This window comes from Zonotrichia leucophrys, chromosome 12 (genome assembly GCF_028769735.1).
Source record: "Zonotrichia leucophrys gambelii isolate GWCS_2022_RI chromosome 12, RI_Zleu_2.0, whole genome shotgun sequence".
In the NCBI taxonomy this organism is placed as follows: domain Eukaryota; kingdom Metazoa; phylum Chordata; class Aves; order Passeriformes; family Passerellidae; genus Zonotrichia; species Zonotrichia leucophrys.
The window spans coordinates 19630517-19643215 of record NC_088182.1 but is presented as its reverse complement, the minus strand read 5'-3'; the positions used below and the strand labels follow the sequence as shown (position 1 = coordinate 19643215).

The 12699-nt window shown below is 43.3% G+C and overlaps 1 long non-coding RNA gene across 1 annotated transcript; it reads right to left on the bottom strand.

The window, feature by feature from the left end:
• Positions 1 to 9874: 9874 nt before the first annotated feature.
• On the bottom strand, positions 9875 to 12387 carry LOC135453055 (uncharacterized). Its single transcript, XR_010441762.1, has 3 exons — positions 12239 to 12387; positions 10790 to 10867; positions 9875 to 9986 (listed from the first exon to the last, which is right to left on the bottom strand). It is a non-coding gene; the product is annotated as an uncharacterized LOC135453055 (long non-coding RNA).
• Positions 12388 to 12699: the final 312 nt, after the last annotated feature.

Sequence of the window (12699 nt, the reverse complement as noted above, 5' to 3'; positions counted from 1 at the left end):
CAATTACTAATAACAATGCTGGCCTTTCTGTTGGATTTATCAGCTGACACACTGAAGCACATTCCAATTCTTTAATTTCCCCAGCATGTTTTGCTGTTCTGTACAGCATCTTCATTACTGCTTGATATTTCTAAGTTCATTACTACATAAACCAGCTATGTTAAAACAGTTCGATTGTATTTTTGGAAGCACAGAAAAACAGCATCAAATACATCAGTGAAATACTTCATAGTGACCTCTGCTGTTACACTTCTTTTGGATCCATTAAAACTGTTTTAAATAGCAAGAGCCATAATAATAGAATAATAGGCAGCTCATGGTAGCTCAGAGTATGCCTGATGCTAAAGAAATTAATTTGCAGGTGTCCTCGATTCCTGAGTGCTTATGCTGATGGCACTAAGTAGTGCTTGACTGGAGCATCCATCTGCTGTTCCTGTCTCCAATGTAGATATTTTTGCAGTACTTAGGAGCACTTACTCTTGCTCTCTTAATGTGAGATGGTAGCAAGAGCGTGAGAAGTTTCAGCAGCTCGCATCTGCTGAAGCAAAAAGGAAATGTTTGACTTTCTGCCCAGCATTGCTAAATACAGACACTTGGAAAATGGGGATGTAAAAATACCCTTTCCCTTGAAAATGTTCAGTGATGCCATTTCCCAGGATATATGGGTTGATTTTTGTTTTTAACAACATGGAGATGGGGGGGAGGTTGGTGCAGAAATACATGTGCTAGAATCAATTGTTTAATGTGATCAGATGTAAATTGTAACTGGGAAGTGCAAAGGCTTGAGGAACTTCCCAGAGATGCAGCAGTTAGGGAGCGACATAATGGCACTTTAGTCATAGCTTTGTTCTCTATTCTTTGATCATAGCTTTGTTCTCTATTCTTACCTCACAAAAATTTGGTGAACATGTCCTTTTAGAACTCTGAAAAGCTGAATAGTATAGGTGTGCTTAATAATACCTTATGCTGCTTGATACAGTGAGCAAAAATTACTCTTCCATTCCAAAAATTACTCCTTCCATGGGCTTGGGCCTCAGTTCAGCAAAACACTTCAGTTTCTATTTAAGTTGATTTACATGATAAAATCTTCCCTCTATCAAGAAAAGAGTTAGTGTAGCACTTATCAGGGGGTGCACAGTGACTCAATTACATCTGGCTCAGCCCTGAATCTCAGCTAAAGTTATTAAACTTTACTGAAATATTTCAGTCAGGTTATTGAAACAGTTTAATTAATTTTAAACATTTATGAGTCCCACTGTAACTGTGTGCCATGACTCTGGGTAAGCGTGGTGGTGTGGTGTTACCCACGAGAAGGACCAGTAAATTTCCCATAAACAAGGTGGAAATGCCATAATCTGGATAAAGGGCAATTAAGAATAACTTGAGCAGTCTGCATGTGCTCAGTTTCTGCCTTTTTTCCATGCATTTTTTCTCTGCTTTCTGGGGTTTTAACCCTGTTCTCAAACCGTGTAGGTATCTACAGTTTTTTAGAGCAGCAGTGACAGTTTGCCCATGGCATTTAGCATGGCAGAGGTTAATGGTGTGGCAGTGTGCCATGTTTGGCTTCAGACCATGGCCCAAAGCTGGTGCTGAGGTGTACAGAATGTTTTTTTCTGAATTTGGATTCTTTCTTCAGCTGAGTTTGCAAGAAGGCTGGAAAGGGACTTTTTAGAAGGACACATAGTGATGGGACAAGGGTGAATGGCTTTGCACTGAAGGAGGAAAGGTTTGGATTAGGTATTGGGAGGAAATTCTTCCCTGTGAGGGTGAGCAGGGCCTGGCACAGGTGCCCAGAGCAGTTGTGGCTGCACCCAAGGCCAGGTTGGACAATGGGGCTTGGAGCAGCCTTGGACAGTGGAAAGTGTTCCTGCCCATGGTGGAGGTGGAACAAGATGAGCTTGGTCCCTTCCAACTCATTCTGTGCTTCCATGCTTCTGCAATTTCTTTGAGCCCCAAAACTAAGTCACGAAATTCCTTTAAGCTTTTCTCCTTTCTGAAGACCTGAGTTCATATTTGTCATCGATTTGTTTTTGGCTTGTTCATTATGGGTTTGTTAGGAAAGCCCTGATTTGGAAGAAAGGAGAGTTTTCCCAGACGGGCGTGTGGCCATGGGCAGTAACCCTGCAGCTCTGCACAGCCCGTTGAGGAGCAGGTCCCCGTGCCCAGGGCCTGCCTGCTTGGCTCTACCTTTGTTTTTCATAGCAAACAACCCTTGGCAGAGGAGGCTGGTGGCTCTGTGGTGGTGCACACACCTGCTATATATAGCACAGGCCTTTTAGCTGCTCATTAGTAATTTCCTGCACAGTGGACGCAGCGTTCAGATGAAACTGAGGCACATAAATCTGACTGGCTTTATTAGGATAGGAAAAATCCCCGGGTATGCTGCAGCAGAAATTTAGTCTAATGCAAGTAACAGCTGAAAGTGTTCTTTAAATTCCACAGAGATTTAACTTTCAGAACAATTTTGGGGGATCAGAGCACTATGCAGTCCGAAAGCAAAGGCGAAGTATATGAGTGCCTTCATTGTGGGCCCAGATGGCATGACTTAATTAAATAAAATATCTGTGCTGCCTGTGTGTTGATGTCTGACACTAGCCCTGGGCCAGGCTTGCAAATAACTGTGGTTTGCCAACGTGTGGCTTTTCAAACAAAATCTGTATTAGCGCTCATGAGCCGTGAGTAGCAATGTGGCCGGGGCTGAGGCACAGGCTGGGTACTGAGTGATGAACAGAGCAAGGCTTGAGGGAGGAATTCAGCGGCCCTTCGGAGACGCTACATTTGGGATGGAATGTACTCACCCTGACATCCTAGAAACCAGGCAGAGGAAAAATCATTGAGCATCATTAGTAACAGTTTTTAACTTCTCTCAGCAGCACCAAAACCTTGGCTGACAGCTGCTGTGCCTCAGTGGGGAGCCAGCACAGTGAGGAGAAGGGCAGCAATGAGGTGACCTTGTCTGTGGCACCCCGGGACCAAGGTGGGTGTGGGCAGGGCATGGAGGTGGCACCAGGACACCGAGTTTGCCTCAGGCTCCTGATTTCAGCTCCCAGCAGGACACAGCCATCCCTCGGGGCACACTGCAGCTTCCTGGGTGCTGTCAGGGCGCGATGGCCCGGGGCAGTCCTGGGGCTGGGCTGCAGTCCTGGGGCTCCTGTTCCTGCAGTGGCATTCCCCAGTGGCGCCATCCACTCCAGCATTCGGGATGGACACCCAGGGAAGCAGAGCCTTGGGACCGCCACGGTGGGGCTGTTCTTCCCTCCATTTCCCCAATGGTAAATATCAAGGTTGTACTTTGAGCTATAAAGAGAGGAGTTACTGTGAAAAGATGCTGTCTGAGGAGCAAAAACAGACAGCGTATTCATGTCTAGACTAAAGCATGTGCAAGTTTCCAGGTTGGAAAAAAGGTCCAAAGAGAAGTGCTGAAAGAAGACTAAGTGAAAGCTCCCCCTGGCACCTGCAGCACACGGAGAGCGTGGATGACGTAGCTCAAGCAGGGGAGGTGGGCACAGGCCCTTGGGGCAGGTAGAAGAATGGGTAGGAGAAGAAAGTTGCCACAGACAGCAACAGAGATCCAGTGGTCATTGCTCCAGATGTTTGTTTTAATATGGAATTGTCATACTTGTGTTTTTCCTAAGTCATTTCAGTTAATAAATGGTGGTGTAATCGTGAATCAGTAGAAGTACAATGGCTTTTGCATGGCCAGCTTTTGGCTTTGCAAACGAGCCTTACACCAGCCATGCATCTTTGCACTCCAAAGTGGTGGAATCCACTCCTTTATGTTTGGATTTTCCTCATTTTTGTTTTCCCTCAAATGAACTTCAGGAAGAGTTTGCCTTCTAATTCTTAAATTTGGCCTCTCAGGGCTTGCACATCTGTCCTTGCAAACAGAAGCACAGGGGTTGTTGCGGTTCAGAATGGATCTTCAGGTAATGGACCTGACCAAATGCTTCCAAAACGTCAGAGAATCAGAGAATCACAAGGTGGCTTGGGTTTGGAAGGGATCTTAAAGATCATTCAGTTTCCACCCCCTGCCATGGCTGGGGTAACCTTCCACCAAACCAAGACTATCTTTTGGGGAATATGTGTAGGCAGACCCAACCTATCCAAAGAGAGTCGTTAGTCTAAAACCACCCTTTTAATTACAGTTATCTGATAGAAGGTGCTTAGGCAGGTGGTTTCAATGGTATCCTAAAGAGATGCCTCTGAATTTTATTTTTTACTAAAAAGCTGTTGATCTCCTACATTAAGCAGAGCCAGTTGCTACCACTGTCTGGAAATTGAGCCATTATTTTTGGTGTTCTAGCACTAATATCACATGTAAGGAATACTGAAAAATCTAAGATGTTTTATCTTGCAGTACATTTCCTTTTTAACTATTAATGCCCTTTTACTCAGACAAATAAACTAATAACTGGTCACACTTTGTAGCTGATAAAAAAATTTAAGAAGCAAGTCTTGAGCTGGGAGAGAAAACAGCATTTTTAATGGGTTTTCCATCTTTGTCCATTTTCACTGGGCTGATTTGGTTTGCAGTCTCCCATTCATTAAAACCTGGAACACATGCTTTGCTTAACACATTGCCTAAATAAAATAACGTTTATTGGCTTAAACACCATTTAACCCTAGATTTAAAGGACGCTTAAAGGTATTGGGTTTTTTTAACAATATACCTTAGAATCAATTAAGGAAGAAACAGGTTATGCTTCAGTGCTCCAACTATGTGGATTAAAAAGAAATTCTGACTGGGAGGGAAGAATGCAAGAGAAGGCTGCCCTGAGGCAGCCCTACTGTAAGAGCTGACAGGTCCTGCATACCTCAGTGCTTGCTAATTGACTTTTTCAACAGAAAGCTGAACCCATCATGGCACCTCCCTCAGCACACAGCACACATGGGTGATCCAACAAAACATGCCCTACCCTCCTGCACTTTTCCTCAACTCTGGTTCCTGGAAAATTGGGTAATGAAGTATTTTACAGCAGGGCAGACTTGCTCATTGCTTAATGGCAGTAAAATGAGATACAGTTTAACAATATTGAAGAGGGGTAGTGCAAACATCCTGGTGTGATGTGTTATATATATGAACGTCCTATACAGAAGTTACAATGTGTCATGGTTTGACCAGGAAGGAGTGGGAATTCTGGGAAGCTGTGGTCAAACCAATGAAGGTTTTGGGTTTCATACTGACACCTGGTGTAGCCAGTGGGGTTTGGACACACCTCCGAGAATACACAGGGGTTAAAAGCAGGGCACTGCCCTGGCACTTCCTCTTTTGGACATCGTCGGGCGAGGAGTTCAGATCTCTCTCCCCCGCCCGGCCCGCTGCTGCTGGGCGGGGGAGGGGCCAGCCATGCGGTAAGGCCTGGGGCCTGGACAGAGGTGGGGGTTGAGGGGGCTTCGAGGATGGAAGGGTGGGGGAGCCCCAAGAGACATCGGGCAGCCAGCCCCCCCTCCCCCCAGGAGAGCAGCCAGCGAGAAGGGGGAGGAAGACTGCCCGGCCGGAGCGGCAGCGTGTGGGCAGCGTGCGTGGGAGTCGCTCCGGGACCGACAGACAGAGACTGAAAACTTTTAACCCTTTCTTGCATGATTGGGGCCTTACAAAAATGCTAATCCTCCTCGAAGCTGAATAAGAAGGGAGATGAGAGATGAGATGACTTGGCCCAGAGATTGTGGAGATGATTGGATGGGGAGAGATGATTTGGAGTGGCCTTTTGGCTGGACTTTTTCTTGTAGCCATGGACTCAGTTGTTCCTGTGACACAGACTGCATTTAGGGGGAGGCAGTGCCTCAAAACCAGGAGGGTTCATTTGTGAGGACCCCCCGGCCCCAGGGGGTTGGAAAAATATGGGGGGGACAGTTGTCCCAAAAGCAGAGACTGTGCCTTTTTGGAGTGAGACAAGGCATCCTTGAAAGACCACCCTAAAAGCAGCTCTGATCCATGTCTCGGTGGTGAGAGCACTGGGCATGGAAGGAACATGTCACAAGCGGCAAAAGGACTTTTTTTTTTCCCCCGGGCGGTGCCGAAGTGACAAGGAAGCATCCGGGATTTCAGTGTGTTTCCAGGAGAAGCCTATGGAACAAGAAGGACTCCTTTCCTCTTCATGAACTGAAGTTTGAGTATACTAACGTGTGGGGCCAAGGCTGGGCAGTTGTTTTGAGAGAATGTATTGGATTGGGAAAGTCAGGTGGTGGGGAGGAGGAAAATGGTTTTTTTGTAAGGTTTTCAATTCTTTTTCTTCTTTTTCCTTATAGTCTCTCCCTATTTTCCTGTAGTTTAAGTAATAAAGTGGTCTTTATGTTTAAGTTAGAGCCTGTTTTGCTTATTCCTGGTCACATCTCACAGCAGACACCAGGGTGAGGCATTTTCATGGGGGGCACTGGCTCTGTGCCAGGCTCAAACCATGACACAATGTTATATATAATTATTAATATATGAAATTATTTTATCATGTTTCTGCAGTCTGCTGTCCATGCCACCAAGCTACAGAGTAGTGAAACAATTCTGCAAGGTTTGGGATGTGACAGTGGTTTGGCTTTGGGTCTTTTTTCCTGGCCAATTTTGATACCTGGTAAGAAGTACTACAATGAGGCCAAGCATTAATGAGATTATTGTAGAAGAGTAGTGATGAGCAAGCAGAAGCTTGCAGCATGAAAGGAATATGGCAAAGCAAAAGTATAGGCATTGAATTAGAATTAGTTTTCTAATTTTCTTTAGACTAGAACACTAACTAATGAAAATATTCGCAATTTGTTCAACAGGACAATAACTCAGATTTGGACATGCTCCACAGGTGCAGCCAGAGAATGTAGAGTTGGATTATTATTCATATATATATATATAATGTATATAAAGATATAAAGTAATTACAGTGCTCTGCCCCACCCTGGGTGCTTGGGTGCAGGAGTGTTGTCACTGCAGGAACACAAGGTCTGGAGGGGAAGGTCCTCACCAGGAGGGTCCCTGGGTGAGTTCTGCTGCACTGACACCACAATGGACACCAGGGAAATTAGAGCTGGTCTGGACTAGATTCAAGTCAACAAAAGTTGGTTTGTGGGGGCCTGAAAAGCTTTGCTGCTAAGGTTGGGTTGTTCAGCCAGTTTTGAGATGGCTCATGGATTTGGGAGCAGCCTGTGATAGTCTTACATCTCATTCAACTTTCAGAGTCCCAGAATATCCTGAGCTGGAAGGGACCCACAAGCATCACTGAGTCCAAGCCTCAGTGAATGGCCTACACAGGGACTGAGCTTCAGAGCAGCATTATTGACTCAGATGGATTTTTTTGCCCTTTTAAGGGTAAATAAGTCTATGTCAGTCAACCCCATATGGACAGAGGCTGTTAAAGCCCTTCCAAAGCTTTCCTAGGCCTGGTGGGGACTTTTCCTGTTTCCTTTCTAGCTGCCAGCTTGGCCCTGGCAATGACATTTTAATCACATGTACCCACCAACGCCACCACCTTGTTTAGCCAGACCAGGAGGCTACAGCTCTGGTCATTACATTCACTGATCTTCACAATAAAACATTTGTACTCAAGCTGTCAGTAAATGTTTCTGTTTCACTGGTGATTTAGTGTCCTGGATTATGCTGAAAATACTTTGAACTGATGGTTTTCTTAAAAGGCCAAACCGCTTCTCACACTGCGTCCAGTACGGTTTGAATACAGTGGGAAGGCTTATCCAGCTCTGAATGTTTCTGCAGACTTCTAATGATATGTTGGGAACAAATTCAGAGAATGAGAAATTGCTGTGAAAGTTCTCAAAGTTCTCACACTCGATGGAAGATGAAGCAGATTTTATTATCCTTCCTCAGGATTAACAGTGCCCTTAATACCAGTGGATTTCCCCACGTGGATGCAAAGAGATCCTGTCCCTCAGCAGGTATTCACTTGCTTCTCAGGATACATTTTCCAGGTGATTTGTAGAGTTTTCACCATGTGCTTTCCATTAATCTTGGGATGAATGTTGTGCAAATCCCAAGTCAGCACTTGGAATATCTACCAATTAATTTTTGAAAGCAAAAATTCTTAGTAACTGGAGCTGGAACTACCTGGTACAAAAATCAGTCCTTTAGGCTAATTGTGAAGAAAAGTCTTAATTCATGGAAAATGGATCCCAAAGTAGTTACCTAGAGTAATATTTTATTACCATTTATGACACACCCCCTGGAAAACAGGGAAAAAAAAAAAGAAAAAAAAAAGAGAAGCAACAAAGAAATATTTCCATATCTTTTAAGGGAGAATGGATAGTGAGAGCATAATGGTAATGAGAGTCTCTTCTGTTCCAAAAATTGTACAGGATTTTAAGTCCTGAGAGGTTTATTCTGCCACTCTCTGCAGCCCGCTCATGGCAATTTGCTCTTCATAGAAATGAACAGACTTGTCTCAATTTTACAGGAGTAGCTTCTGCTGCAAAGCAACATAGAAATGGGAAGTATTTCTTGTAATAATTGACACTTGAAGAATGTAGATTATTGTTACCAATAGTTTTAGAGATAGAGAAATATTCTGCAACTTCTTAGATGTACTGAAGAAATCCCCCAGAAAGAGGTTCCTGCCACTACCTGAAAAAATATTATAAATAAGAAAAGGTATTTCAAATACAGCAGATTCTAAAAACATCCCCTGTAGGGAAATGTGAATGTGACATGCTGTTTTGTTCCCCTGAATGGTTTTTGAATTGTGGGTGTAGTTAAAAACTTGTTATTTCTGATATATCTGCATTTGTAGCTGTAATGCCAAGGAAATGTTCAGCAGTAATAAAAACAAAATTAGATAAAACATGACTGTAACTGTAAAATAGAAAACTTCTAAGGGCTAATTGTATAACACAGTATGAGCATTTTATTAGTCTTGCCTCTCAAAAATGAATTTAAATTATTTGGTTGTTCAGTGCAGACTGAAATTAGTTTTAAAAAATTCAAATTAGGAATTTTGATAAATGTGAAACATGTGCTTCACTACTTAAGCCCTATTCTTGTGGTTTGCAGATGATACCAGGGCATCCAATAATAATAACAGAATTGCACAGAAATCAAAGAATGATTTATTTTAAACTACTTCATGAAGACAAAAGCTGCCAAATCACTAGCAGATTCTGCTGTGTTTTACTGCACCTTCTCCCTGGATACTTGCACTTAAGTAATTTATTCAGTTCCCAAATTACAATAAATCCTTCCCGTGTCGCGGAGCAGTTTTCATAACTCCTTCTCTGGAGGTGCCTGCGGCACTGCAGAGCGAAAACTCGTGCTGTTCCTGCTCGGTGTGTAAAATCCGAATTATTCCTTTTGCACAATGCATTGCCATCTAGCGGCCTGCCGTGCCCGTGGGCTGCAGCAGCGGGAATGACCGCGGGCATGGGCTGGGAATGACCATGGGCTGGGAATGACCATGGCTATGGGCTGGGAATGACCACTGACATGGGCTGGGAATGACCAAGGGCATGGGCTGGGAATGACCACCGACCTCTGCTGAGAATGACTATGGGCTGGGAATGACCATGGCTATGGGCTGGGAATGACCACTGACGTGGGCTGGGAGTGACCACGGGCATGGGCTGGGAATGACCATGGGCATGGGCTGGGAATGACCGTGGGCATGGGCTGGGAATGACCACGGCTATGGGCTGGCAATGACCACTGACATGGGCTGGGAATGACCAAGGGCATGGGCTGGGAATGACCATGGACCAACCTATTTCCAAAGTTGCATTGGGGTATTGTTAATTTTTACACAGTTGTAGGTGGGAAGAAAAAGCCACCAAATCCCAATTTTTCTTAAGATCAAGAAAAATAAATGCTACAGTGGTTGTTCAAAAATATTTCTGAAACGGTAATAAATGAGCTACATGCAATTCTCTTACCTTTCAGCTGTTACCAGAGATGGTCCAAAACACCCAAGAAAATATTTAAATATTGCTTTTCTCATAAGAAAATTAGAGTGCTGAAGTTCTCTTTGTGCTGTGCTTTCCATTAGGATCTTGTGTGTCTCACTTGCCTGTGGGCTCATGAGAAAACACAGCCTTGCCAGTACATCAAGTAGAAAATACTGGGCAATTTTAGAGTAGGACTTTGCAGTGATTTTTCATAGTGAGGTGTGCATACTTAGAAGAATCTCAAGGAAAATAAATGTGAGAAATTTTTTAAAAATACTTTAAAGTGTAGTAATACCATTAATGGGATATAAATTTATAAGAGGCAAATAAAAATTAAGTTCTCATTTTTGTTACTCAATACTAATTTTTAAGTGACTTTTTCTTCTTATGTTTTATTTCATCACTAATTAGGAGAAAACCAAAGGAAAAATATATACAAAAGGATTTGAAGAAGTCACTAATAACTGTATCTGTCTGTACAGAGTAACATCCTGGCAGTGAAAATACAGAAGGTGTTTCAAAGAGAAATCATTAGAAACCACGGAAATTGACATCACAACAAAACTCTGATCTGTTTCTTAGCTGTAAATTAGCATCTTTTTTATCATTTATATTAGCTGAGATTTTACTTTCTCGTTAACCAAACAAAACCTTTGTAATTACTGAATAAAGCCTTTAAAATTAATGTCTGGTGGGTTTTGTATTGATAGAGTGAGTAAATATTGAGCATTCAATACTAAGAGAAGAAAAATCCCACAGTTGGAGAACAGCCACGGAGAATTCATTATCAAGTAAGGGATTCCCTAAATTCAGTAAATGCAGGTATTTTACATTAGATCCTGAACTGCTGGTGCTGAGGGTTTAGTATTTTTTTGTTGTTGTTTTTTGAAAGTGTTATAAAGAACTAAGAAAGTTTTCTGCTCACCTCAAGTTCTATGGTGTTCTATAGCAGCAAAGGCAGAGATCTGAGCAGTTAAGGGTTGAGCTTTGGATATGTTGGAACCTGTAATTTAAAAAAGGCTTCAATTTTTCCTGCAGCTTTCTTATATATTTGAATCAGAATTTAGTGCAAAGCATCAGTGTGGTCCAGTGAAATTAGTACCTGAGAGTAATGGCAGGTAGCAAACTCCCAGCCTTAAGGGGAACCAGTTGGTAGAGGGGCTCTGATTTCTTTTGGAATAGATATTCAGTATATAAAGACTCGCTCAGGTGATAAGAGGTGCAGGGTAAAGCACAGAACTTTGAACATCTCTGTTCCATCCTCCTGGATGTACTCAGGGCATTCCTGACTGTTTGTGCTGACAGGGGCTCGGGGAACAGTGGGTGCTGTTCAAAGGGAGCCTGCTGTGCATCTGCTTGTACAATGAGTTGTAAACTGGGTTAGTTCTGTTTGAGGCTCCTGAAGTTTCCTCCCTTTTGTCTTGGGCTCTTTCAGCACCACTGACACTCTGCAGCTCTCAGAGAATAACTTCGATTGTGCTTTACACCTGCTTGCACTTAGGGAAAGAAACATTTGTCACTCTTATTTATGTAATTGCTTAAATTGCATTTTAATTTTAACAGCTTAAGTATGTTGGTGGAGAAAAATGTTTTCTGAATGAAAGTTTGATCAAATGCCCAGGGAGCCAGTGCAAGTCTTTCCATTGACACAAGAGATTTTGTTTCAGGCATTTTATTTAAACACTACTCCTCTCAACCATAACTGATCAAAGTTACATGCTTTTCATAAAAGAATATTTTAACCAGGAATATCTACTTTAACCTTTTAAGGAAAATTACAGAAAATTAAATCTTTCTATTTTATAATTTTGATGCAGTTTAAAATATTAAGAAACCTGGATATAGTTCTTTTTAAAAGCAATATATCTGCTTCAGTGTTACAAAACTGAATTTCTTCTTGCTGAAATGGAAATTGGATTCGATTCTGCTGGAGTAAACTCAACAATTGCTTAAGTTCTTTTGTGTTATTCCTCAATCCCATTAGGAATAATATGATACCTATACTCAGCAATGCCCATCAGTGTAGGCTCTGAAATAAACATTAGGAAATATCAGTCTCAGAGCTGAAGGCTCCATTCACACTGCTCATCCTGCAGCTCAGGCCTGCCGGCCAGCCCGGCCTTCTCTGAGTGCTCAGTGCCGCTTTCCTGGCAGGGCTCCTCGGGAGCTGAGCAGGTTCAGGATGGATCAGGAGCTTTTATCACCACAGTAAACACTGGGGCACATTTCCCCTTTGCTGAAAGATTTACATTAGTGCCCCGTTAGCAGCGTATCAATTGCATTTCCTACAGGCCTGGGTGTGAGCTGCCCCCTTCCCTTACCCCAGACTAGGCTGAAGATGATACTAAAGGCGGACCTGGCTACATTCATTTGCCTGAATTATTTTAAACTCTTGAGGTGAAATCTCGAAGGTGTTAAATCACAGCAGTGTCAGCATCCTGAGGTGCAGATTTTGATGCCCTGGGTTGTGGCAAACGGCACAAAACGCTGCAAACTTTCCAAGGGCTCCCTGGGGCCTACTGTGTAAACAGCACTCAGGTGATCGGATAAAATCTGCCTGAGATAGCGATGCAGAGCTTATCTCATCAGTAATCCGGGCCATTTGTTACTGATAAGCAATCATGGGAGGAGTTGGGGTTAAAGAGTGAGTTTGGGCAGGATTCCCTGGCTGTGCCAGCAGAACAGAGCAGTCCAGGGCGCTGGGGACGGGGTCTGGAGCTGCATCCTCACCCCAGGCACTGCACAGGGACCTGCAGGGAACTTCACCTCTGGCAAGGGCAGGATTCGGTCACCAGCTGTGATTGAAAGGACATTTTTTGGTTACTTTTGTAGGTG